Raw genomic sequence first — 12,010 nt, 5'->3', positions numbered from 1 at the left:
GAAATTTCTACCGTATTACGGTATTATGAATAATATGAGAAATGTTTATGTTATTGACTAGTGACCATTGTATTAAATTATGCAGAAGTAAAATTGTTTCACATTGACATTTTAACTGGGCATTTTGTTTACAAAAATATATTTAGTAATTGTGATGGTTGTAACTAGGACTTGTACACAAGTTTGTATAAAATTGTGTGGTATGGATATGGGTAATGTTTGGGTGCTCCCATCCAAAAACTGTTAAAGCATGCCTGTTGTGGGCACCACCTCTGATTTCGTCAGATAGTTCTGACCATGACAGAGAAGATGGAAGGGGTATGTATAGTGCTATGGCTTAATTTTCATCATTATTGTTATGTTCCTAAAATAAATGTAACAGGTAGACTGTATTATGTAGGTATGTGTGCACAATGTAGGTATGTGTGCACACACTGGCCTCAGTGGTGTCGTGGTTAGGCCATCGGTCTACAGGCTGGTAGGTACTGGGTTCGGATCCCAGTCGAGGCATGGGATTTTTAATCCAGATACCGACTCCAACCCTGAGTGAGTGCTCCGCATGGCTCAATGGGTAGGTGTAAACCACTTGCACTGACCAGTGATCCATAACTGGTTCAACAAAGGCCATGGTTTGTGCTATCCTGCCTGTGGGAAGCGCAAATAAAAGATCCCTTGCTGCTAATCGGAAAGAGTAGCCCATGTAGTGGTGACAGCGGGTTTCCTCTCAAAATCTGTGTGGTCCTTAACCATATGTCCTACGCCCATACAACCGTAAATAAAATGTGTTGAGTACGTCGTTAAATAAAACATTTCTTTCTTTCTTTCTTTCTTTCTTTCTTTATTTGTATGTGTGCACACATGCATACCAAGTACATATATTTAATTAAATATTTAAATAACTAAACTTTGTATGGGCAAGTCCAGAATGGTTTCAAATAAGTTGTACAATTTCATGTCGGGTGTCCAAAGCTAAATGTGTCAGAAAATCAGGGTGTTTTTGAAGTACATGCAAGTTCCAAAAGTATTGTTTACTGAACGTCTGTATGAAACTAATTTTGTACTTATGTTTACGAATGATCTCTAATCACATTTACTAGGTCCTCATTTTATTCTGTCGGTGTACTTAAAATTAAAATGTTTATTATAAAACAAAAATATTTTTCTTTATAAAAATAAAATGACAAGATGTCTTCCACAGTTACTAAAAGATTTATATTGTTAGTGTTCTGAGTACTTAGGCTAGAAATATTTATTACATTATGATCTCAAGGACCACATTTGTATCAAATATATCAGGTTATTGACGGGGAAATTGATGTTATTACATTATAACTTCTTGATTCAAATATTTCCCCCTTTTACTGTGAATATCTTGTAGAAAAGGATTCAGATACTTGTTTCTGAATCATGTACTTTTAAAATAATCAGAAAGTCCACCTGTTTGTACATATTATTTTTCTGATTTATTTTTAATGGTAGATAAAGACAGTTTTGAATTGCAAAAGAATCATAGGGCTCAGTTTGTAAAAGTACTCATAGCATTAGTGTTGCATATCAATTGTTAAATTTCCAAACATAGCAAAATTTGTAAATAAAAACAATCAAACATTAAAAAAAAAAGGGTGTAGGCCTACATGTAGTTTATATTATGTAGTATTATGTATCATTAGTAGATTCATTACTATTATTTTTCAAAACAAGTGACATTTCATTGACAACACAGAGATAATATTATTGACATGGGTTATAAATAAAGTGGAAGTGGATATGTTAGTTACACTGGGCTGAATTTACAAAACCTGTTTTTGACTTGCACGTGTTTAACTACATACATCTATAATGCTTAAACACCTGCGTTTAAGAAAAACAGGCTTCTTAAATTCAGCCAATTATGTTTATGTTTTGGAAACAGGCTTTTAGCATAACAAAAATATGTAAATTTTTGGTCAGTTTTATGTTAGGGTCAGACTGCCAACTGCCAGTAGAAAGTTGGCCAACTCGATGGTTGCATTGTAATTTCCCCAACTTACGACAGGATCCTTTGCTGCTAATCGAAGAGTAGCCCATGAAGTGGCGACAGCGGGTTTCCTCTCTGAATATCTGTGGTCCTTAACCATATATCTGACGCCATATAACCATAAATAAAATGTGTTGAGTGTGTCATTAAATAAACCATTTCCTTCCTTACCTACGACAGGTGTGCTCAGATTAACAACTAATGGGTTATACGACGAGAACCAAGTTGTAAGAGCTATCAGACTAGCAATTAGGCATTCATAGACGTTGTTGGCCAACCTTCTGCTGGCAGTTGGTAATCTGACTCTAGCATAAGAATTTTTTTTTTTTTCATTATTATAGATTGAGTCTGGGATGTATTGTGAATGGGCAAATTGTTTGTATAAAATTCACTTTTGTGCAGTTATGGATTAAACAAAACATTGATTTTATGCATTACAGTGAAACACGTATATGTTTGGGATGCAATTAATTAACTGAGATATTAATGTGTTGTTTGCCAGATAGATAGAACTGTAATTTGAGTGATGAAGGTTTTTGTTTATTCCACTGTTTTAAGTGACAGGTCCTAGTTTTAAAAACTATGATGTATTTTTCACTACTAAAGCCATTTTTGATCATTTAAATTGGAAGTACTTAAATTTTATTTGTTTAGAATATTAATTTTTATATACTTTAAGTGGTTCTTGTCATCCAGGTTTTTGCAATACCCCAAAATGCATTTTTTCATAATTCTAAAGATGCATATTTGTCTGAGAAGTTATGGTTATTGAGACAAGCTCTAGTTATTTTTAGACGGTATTTCCCTGTTTAAAAATCACAGACTTTAGCTTCTCTTTGTTATAATTTTTTATCCAAATATGTGTTGCAGGTTTGTAGATTGTAAATGTTTACTGGCTAAAAGTAGGGTCTGCACCTTTAATGCTATATTGGGGACGTAGCCAAACTGTAGGATGCTCACCTGAGATGAACTGAACAATCTCCCTATCCTTACCTCAAAGTGGACAAACCTTTTTAGTCACCTACCAATCTGACAGAAGGGGCTTATAGGTTTCGTCTCTGTCCATCTGTCTGTCTGATTGTCCGTCTGTCCCACATTTAGTTTTGCAGCCTTTTTTCACAATGCGTCAAGATATTGAGGTGAAATTTTATGTACATAGCCTTATCATGTAGTTACAGACCAAGTTTGAAATTCATGATGATTTACCTATTTTAGACAGTTATGGCCCTTGAAGTAACGATTATGGAGTTGCGTTTTAGTCTATTTTTAAGGGTATTTCAACATCACAGATTCTTGTTTCACTCTGTTGTATCCAAATTTGTTACACGTTTGTAAATTAACCAAACTTAGTGTCCATTTTACGGTTGAAACTAGAGTCTTAAGTAAAAAATATGCCTTAGTGTTTAAGAACTAGGGTCTGTCCCTTTAATTACACGGGGTTATCTTTTGTGTAAGTACAGTTTACTGTTTGCTATATATCACAGTGTGCTATTACCTAGTACATGTACACGTACATAATGGACCGGTTATTTTGAATGTCATATTTATATGTCATTGAGAGAGAGAGAGAGAATAATATTTGTCACACCAGCACTGAAAGTGCAGGATGGTCGATACAGGTGTTGGTTTTCCAGTGGTGATGGTGTGGTTGATCCTTCGTCGATGTAAGCACATAAAATCATATAATGGTGATGGAACTGATTCACATGTACATGACTGGCATGTATATTTGTATTACTATAAACATTGGGTTTAGCTTAGTTTCATAGATATTACAAGTGCTAGGTCAACAAAACTTCATACACTAATTTACCTTTGCTAATGGGGCGAACATTTTTTATTTATTATTCATCTTCATGCATGTACAATGAAACCCTTGTAATCCAAACACCTGTGGAACCAAGTTAAAAAAATCTGGTTTTAAGGGGTATCTGATTTAGAGAAATGGGGCCGAATGTATGAAGCCTGTTTTTCTTAAACACAATCGTTTAAGCATTGTAAATGTATGTAGTTACACATGTGTAAGACATAAACAGGTTTTGTAAATTCGACATGTTATGTTCTGTAATAATATTTAAAAAGGGACAATGAAAAATGTCTGGTTTTAAGGGAATTTTGGTTTATAGAGAGTCCTGTTTTGAGTAGTTTCCCTGTAAATTCATGTTGTTAAGACTGGTAGATGGTGGTTTCTTATTCCTCGACTTTCTGCAACCCAGTGTGAGTTCACATTAAAGTTTGTCTTGTTTAACAATACCACTAGAGCACATTGATGTCATCATCAACTACTGGATGTGAAACATTTGGTAATTCTGATATATATATGCACTTTCCCTGAGACAGAATAGCATATATATACATGTACCACAGCCTTTGATATATTAGTCATGGGACTCTTGTTGGGATGGGGATAAAAACAAATGAATCAGAGACTAGGTCCACTGAGGGGATTCGATCCTTTGACCCCAGCACGTCATGTGAGCACTCTGCCAACTGAGCTAGATCCCTCCTGAGTGAGTTCACAGTCCAGCGTAACGGCCACTTTATCAGCTTGTCTATCACTAACCTTTAACCTTTCATTTCAATTTATGTTCGTGCTTATATCCAATTACGGTTCAAGCATGCTGTCCTGGGCACACACCTCAGCTATATGGGCTGTCTGTCCAGGACAGAGAGTTAGTTATTAGTGGTTAGTGAGAGAAAAGAGGGTGTAGTGGTCTTACACCTACCCATTGAGTCGTTAAAACTTTCTCTGGGTGGGAGCCGGTACTGGGCTGCGAACCCAATACCTACCAGCCTTATGAACTTTTAACCATTAATCTCCTCTTGGGATAGACAATCCAGATAGCTGAAATATAATTAGGAAAGTGTGCTTGAACATTATTTGGACCAGGACAGAAACAAGGGGACAAAAATCTAATAAATCAATTTACATACATTCCAACAATGGTTGGAGTTTTGTGACAAATATTGTATAGAGGAAACATATTGCACTGCAGTACACTGGTTGAATTTGAAGCAATTTTTCAAAAATATATGTATATTTTCGTGCTTTTTTATCTGATTGCCAAAAACATTAAATACATATGAGTAAATAAAGGTACAGTATTTGAAACTCTTAAAACATGGATTAGTGTTTCTTCTAGCTTCTTACTTTAAATGTTCCTTTTTGTATATCTGGTGTGTTTTCGGTTGTCCAAATGCCTATAGATGCTCACGACATTATCTTGATGTCACTGTTTGGCACATGCCACAATATTGTATTTATTGAATATATTATATATTTATATATATGAAAATGTGATGGATGTGTATGTCATATTAAAAATAAAATGATTAAATTGACCATCTTTTATTTATTTACTTAATGAAATACATTAAAATTTCACTCATTGCTTGACAAAAAAACAACACTGCAAACAAACAAAAAAATAACTGACCTACCCTCCTAAAATGTACTAATAAATCTAAAAATTCAACAACAAACAGAATAAAAAACATAACAAAAAACAACAAAAAACCCAACAACCAACCAACATGTTAGGGTGTTTATTAATTTTGATTATTTCTCAAGGATGTAAAAACAAGTGGAGCTTTATTCAAATCTACAAATAGGTAACAGGAAACTAGTAAACATAATGGTTTTATAATTAATTTCATTAAATTGAAGGCATGGCAAATTGTGGACCACATGCACTTTTTGCATATATTATTGTTTTATTATTCATATGTAAATATGTATTAATTTAGTATTCTAACTTTAGGACATTTATTGTACAGTAAAATCAATGTGCTCTAGTGCTGTCGTTAAACAAAACAAACTTTAACTTTTTATTGTACAGTAAGGATCAGAAGTATCCTGCTCACCATTATTTAGAGTGAAACCGCAAAATCATTCTCCTTTTATTATGATTTTAGAAAATATTTTAGTTATTAAAATCTTTAGAAAATCTTATTACATAAATCCGGAACAACATTTAAATAAAGGTACAAAGAATGGATCTCACAATGTGCGTTAAATGTCATAACTGGGTTTGGGGTTTGGATTTCAGTGGGGGGTGGGGTGGGGGTGGGGTTGTGACAAAGCTACAACATTGTCTCAACTAAGCCTTTCATTGGTTAAACATAAAATCAAAATAATTAATTTCGTCCTTTATACACGTGTCATATTTTATTATAACAACAATATTTTCCCAAACTATAAGATACAACATTGTTAGCAATGGAATCATTGGGATTAAAGATAAATTATGAATGAATGGCAGCAGTACCGTACTAAATTCTATAACTGTCCTGTTTCTACGAGGATCTCCATCAGAATAGAAAGTCTGGAACATCGATAAACTCTGTCAATACTACATCTTTGAAAAAAGGACGAAGGTCAATAATCAATGCTTGCTTAAGCAGCATTGACATGTGTGGTTGCTATGGAGAAGTGAAGTGGACATCATGTTTGGATTTACAATCAAATCAAACAAAATTATGGACAAGCCTATAAAACATAACGAAAGACTGATGTAATGAATAAAAAAATATTATAATGATTATAAAATGTAATGAATCTAAGGACCAGCTACCTAAGTATCAAAGTAGTTCGTGGTTAGTGACCACACAGATAATGAGAGAGGAAACCTACTGCCACCACACAATGGGCTACTTTTTCCAATTAGCAGCAAGGGATATTTTATATGCAACATCACACAGACAGGACACTAATGCCGTTGTTATACCAGTTGTGGAGCATGGCTAAAATGAGAAAATGTATTCAAAAGCAAATAAATAATTATGTTCAGTTCATTCAACGTATTTCGGTGCTTATATCCAATTAAGGTTCAAGCAGCTGTCCTGAGCACATGCCTCAGCTATCTGGGCTGTCTGTCCAGGACTGTGGGTTAGTGGTTAGTGAGAGAGAATGGGGTGTTGTGGGCTTACACCAAACCATAGAGTCGTTAAACTCGCTCTGGTTGGGAGCCGGTACCGTGGTGCGAATCTAGTACCTACCAGCCTTATGCCCGATGGCTTAACCGAGGACGGTTATGTACAACATTAATGTCATAGTTATTTGTCCAAAATCCATTTATGTATGAAATAGTTTTTGCGATTTCTTACATGTAAAACGTAGAAGAAGGAAAGAATGATAATTGGTAACTAAATCTCATATAAGAAATGCATGAAGGAAATTATCATCCATTGAATGCTTTTGTAGGAGAAATCGCTGGTACTATAATTTGCGATATATTCTGCGATATTCTCCTAGGAGATATCGCTTCTTTTGTTACGTCACTGTGTATCGTTAAATCTATAATTAGTGACGTCACGCCACTGTCGTTCTGTTAGCTGACGAGTCTACCGCTGCCAAATATATAGAGGATACTCCCCGGGTGTCTTGTGATATCATAATTTATCAGCATAAAAGTATGAAAAACCGAGGCTTGCCGAGGATTTTATACTTTTATCAACGAGTGCCTATAACAAGACACGTGGGGGTATTCTTTTTATCATCCAGTATCATTGTTTTCATTTGCGACAGTTGTAAACAATGTCAGTAATGTGGGTTGAATGCCAGCGGTAGACTCGTTAACTAGCAGAATGGCAGTGGCGTGACGTTAGTAATGGTAGGTTTAGCGCTGTAACAAACGCAGTGACGTAACAAAACATTGTCTTGTGATTACAATTTGACCAATCAAGATTATAAGAAGGAGATATCGCAGGAGATATCATAAATTATAGTGCCAGCAATATATCCTACAAAAGCCTTTAATGGAGGATAAAGTGACATTCAACCCACATTACTGACATTGTTTACATTGTCGCAAATCAAAAGAATGATAGGCCTAATGGATGATAAAAAGAATACCCCCTCGTGTCTTATGATATCATAATTTATCAGCACTCGTTGATGAAAGCATAAAAATCCTCGGCAAGCCGCGGATTTCATACTTTTAACAACTCGTGCTGATAAATTATGATATCACCAGACACGAGGGGAGTATCCTCTTTATAGCGTGTCAGGGTTCAACACGTACTTGACTGTATATAATCATATACATAATGAAATGTAACTATGTGGATTGAATGTCACTATAATATTTGAAAGTGATAGACTCGTTAACTTCTATGTTATACAAAATGTATAGATCTTTACGACATGATATGATCTCTAGCAGAAATTGTAAAAACTGGGTATCATACGTAAAATCTATTTTATATGAACTTGGTTTTATTGATGCATGGGATAATGAGGACGTTTTACATTTACCTGCTCAAGTTGGTAAACAACGTCTTAGAGATCAGCACGTACAAAATACTATAACAAAGTTGTCTACATTCTCACGTTTAGAATTGTACTGTATATATAAATGTGATTGCACTTTCGAAGTATATTTAGATAATATTTTGGTACTGAAGTATCGTACTGCCTTGCTTAATCTTAGATGTGGTGTACTGAATATTAATATTGAGAAAGGTAGATTTGAAAATATTCCCAGATAATAAAGAATATGTCCAGTATGTAATACTAATAATATAGAGGATGAATATAATTTTGTGCTTGTATGTCCATGTTATAGAGACCTTAAAGTCAAATATTTCAAAATATTTTATTGTTCATGGCCTTCAATGAACAAACTTACTAATTTGCTGTCATTAAAATAAAAATTGCAAACATTACACCTAGCTAAATTTATCTATTTTTTTATGCAGCGTCGTCAAAAATGAATATCATAATTCATGTTTCCTCCTCTTAAGTATTAATTATAGGTCATAAGTGTATTAATATTTTTATATAATGTTTATCATATCCATGTTACCATGTGTTGCGCATTGTATATATATCAAGATTATAAGAAGCGATATCTCCTAGTATAGGAGAATATCGCAGGATATATCGCAACTTATAGTGCCAGCGATATCTCTTACAAAAGCCTTTAATGGATGATAATTTAACATTTAGGCCTACTTTAAGATACCAATATGCATTTAGTTAACCAATGCTAAAAAGCCCAGAGCAAATAGCATTTCTTCTATAAATTAACGAACACTGTTTATGTTTGATTCCATGTAAATAATAGCGGGCAGGCATAAAGTAAGTACGTTTAGATTTTGGTACATTTTTGTGATTGCATTTGCTGACGGAAACAAACAGCTATGCTGAAGAATTCCGTAAAAACATCCGAAAACTACCGATGTTTTCTGATTACGTAATAATATATAAAAAGATAATAAAATAAATAAATAAATAATAATATATAAATAAATTTTACTTTAATCTGCCATCTTGTATCCATGAGATGGAACGTTTTTAGTTTCTTTTTTTTCTTTCTTTTTCCTTTTGGGACAGGGAGGAAATAGCCCGTATATATTTTTAAAGGTCCTGTGCTCCGAAAAAAATGTTTCCTAGTCGTGTGGTGTAGTAGGGTCGGTGTGTTTATGTTTGTGCGTCTGTGTGTGTAAGTGTGTGTGTGTGTGTGTGTGTGTGTGTGTGTGTGTGCATGCGTGCGTGCGTATGTGTGTGCGTACGCATAGGTGCCTGCTGTTACAACATGTAGGTTTCTGGAAGATTATATTGCGACCCAGTTTAAGAAATTAAAGAAATATTAATTAAATGCAAAACCAAATACAATGTATATTAAACCATTTTTCTATAGGCCTACAAGTGCGTGTAGGCTAACTTGTAGGCCTACGTGTGCTTTTTTCTATAAATTGACTGATTTTCTTTGAACTTTTAATGATTTAAACGTTTGTTGGTTTACAAAGAAAGATACAAAAATTAGTAGAAGATACCACTAGAGCACATTGATGAATTAATCATCGGCTGTTGGATGTCAAACATTACATATATTTAGACACGTAGGCCTAGTCATCAGAAGAAACCCGTTACATTTTTTCTAATGCATCAAGGGATCTTTTATATGCACTTTCTCACAGACAAGAAAACACATACCACGGCCTTTGACCAGTTGTGGTGCACTAGTTAGAACAAAAAACCCACAATCAATCAGTTGAATGGATCCACCAAGGTGATTCGATCCTGTGACGCAAGCATCTCAAGCGAGCACTCAACCGACTGAGCTAAATCTCGCCCTCTTGTTGTTTTTTAGTTTGTTTTGTCTAACGACACCACTGGAGCACATTGATTAATTAATCATCGGCTATAGGATGTCAAACATTTGATAATTCTGACTCGTAATCATTCGAGGAAACCCGCCACATCTTTCCTAATACAGAAAGGGATCTTTTATATGCACTTTCCCACAGACAGGAAAGCACATACCACAGCCTTTGTTCAGTTGTGATGCAATGGATGGAACGAGAAAAAACCCAGTCAGTTGAATGATCGATCCACCGAGGTGGTTCGTCGGTCGGTCGGTCGGTCGGTCGGTCGATCAACTGGTTTAACGTGCGTACACCCAATTAAGGTTTATTCATGCTCGTTGTGGGTACTTCCTGACAGTTTTTACCTCAAAACGAGAGGAGGTGGAACTGTTAATGGGGATATGGACAATTTAGAGTGTGCACTGAAAGGGAAAGCCTGAATAAAACGTTAACTAACAGAAAAAAACAAAAGAAAACAAAACAAATTCTGCTTGGCCGAAATATATATGGAGTATTTTTAAAGAACATTCCAAAAACAAATAAGAGAAAGAAAAGAGGATCAGACTATTTACAAAAAAAAAAAAAATTGTTTTGTTTAACGACACTACTAGAGCACATTGATTTATTAATCATCGGCTATTAGATGTCAAACATTTGGTCATTTTGATGTATAGTCTTAGAGGAAACCTGCTACATTTTTCCATTAGCAGCAAGGGATCTTTTATATGCACCATCCCACAGACAGGGTAGCACATACCAACGCCTTTTATATACCAGCCGTGGTGCACTGGTAAACGTGATAGGCATATGGGCGGGGAAAGCGTCATTGCGTGTTCGCACCAGTTGTTTTGACGTCATTCGTAGACCTACAGCTCTTGGCGATGATGTCTAAATAATTGTTATTAAGGCGGCTTTTTGGTGTGTCTTCACGATTAAGACGATCGAAATGCTGGTATACGATTGGTTGAATTGGAGAGAAACCGAAGAAATGCCGTCCAAATCGGTTAGAAGGCTTAAAGGGACAGAGCCTAGTTTCAGCCCATGAAAATTAGCACTCAGTTTAGTTAATCTACAAACCTGTAACACAAAAACTCGACTCCATAACTGTTACCTCTCAGACGCACGTGCGTTTTTAAAAACAATAGAAATGCATTTTGTGATATTAAAAACGAGGATGACCAAAAACACTTCGAATGTACGGAAATTGATAATCTAAACAATAAAATCTAAGTAAAGTATGAATTCAGTTATAAAAATGGCTCTAATACTAAAACATATGCCTAAGTGTTTAAAAACTAGGGTATGTCCCTTTCAGACATTTCTTCAGAAATAAGAACGGGCTCCGCTCCTTCTTATTTCTGAAGAAACGTCTTAATATGCCTTCTTAGGCTTCTAACCTATACTTGTACCGTGACGTCACTCATTCTCAGTTGATATATATTACGCCACTAAAAGGAATGTATGCAGCGTTACATATTACGTGACGTCAAGTACTACCGTTGATTATAGAATGACGTAATGAACAGGTAGTAACCTCCTAAATGACGAGTAAAATTAACCAGTGAAAAGAGCACATTGATTAAACTAGAATTAATTATCTAGTTGGTAATAGTTTGGAACTTTTAAAAGCCAAAAGTATAATAATAATAATAATAATAATAATAATAATAATAATAATTTATCACCACTAATAATGTTATTCCAAACTTCCAGCCAGTGCACCGCGAATGGTATATATATCAAAGGCCGTGGTATGTGCTATCATGTCTATGGAATGATGCATATAAAAGATCCCTTGCTACTAATGGAAATATGTAGCTAGTTTCCTTTCTTAGACTATAAGTCAAAATTACAAATGTTTTACATCCAATTTAGCCGGTGATTAATAAATCAATGTGCTCT

Source organism: Gigantopelta aegis, chromosome 3 (assembly GCF_016097555.1).
Source record: "Gigantopelta aegis isolate Gae_Host chromosome 3, Gae_host_genome, whole genome shotgun sequence".
Classification (NCBI taxonomy): domain Eukaryota; kingdom Metazoa; phylum Mollusca; class Gastropoda; order Neomphalida; family Peltospiridae; genus Gigantopelta; species Gigantopelta aegis.
This window is presented reverse-complemented; position numbering follows the sequence as displayed.